This window comes from Nilaparvata lugens, chromosome 1 (assembly GCF_014356525.2).
Source record: "Nilaparvata lugens isolate BPH chromosome 1, ASM1435652v1, whole genome shotgun sequence".
Lineage (NCBI taxonomy): Eukaryota > Metazoa > Arthropoda > Insecta > Hemiptera > Delphacidae > Nilaparvata > Nilaparvata lugens.
In genome coordinates, this window is record NC_052504.1 from 34,267,070 (window position 1) to 34,267,808 (window position 739).

A 739-nucleotide genomic window follows, 5' to 3' on the forward strand; every position below is an offset into this window, starting at 1 on the left:
CATGCACATCCGTTCGGTGTGAACCGAAAATGGGGAAGTGGTAAGCCTCAAGCGTAGTAGAGGGGAAAAAGAGGAAGCAGAAGAGAAAAGCAGACGGAAAAAGAGAGTCGTGAAACGTGGGGGTGCAAAAACTGTGGACAATGATCCTGCACTTTTTGCTCAGTCGTTAGCGTTTTGTCCGGACGATGACTCACTGTGCGTGTAGACACGATATCATTTTGTGTCATCAACAGACAGTATTTGGAAAGTGATTGGAACAATCGATAAAGCTACCCCAATAAAATGGCATCACAGTTATACAGTTGTAGGTTCTACCCCAGAGTTCTCCATACTTTAACAGAACGTGGGGTGGAGAGGCGGTTGATCTATTTTTGACCAACACAATCTGTTTTTATTCACCGGTACACTGTTTCTTTATAACGTAAATCTCTCGAATATAATTCAAAAGTTATGAAAGAGATTTAATTGATGGAGAATATCATCGGTTTTATGAAGAATAGTCCATGTAGATGGAGATAAATCTTAAAATGAATAAAGAATTGAATTATTTGGTGAAGAATGCCTTATCACAATAGTCGATCATTATCCGTATTTTGCCGTCAATAATCATCGATCTAAAAAAAGTTTTAAATATTTTTAATTTAATTAAATTCTATTTCTCAAAAATCATGAATAATTTTCTAGATAAATCGTGTTAAACCAGTACATGAAAATTACTAAATACATGTAAAGGTACAAT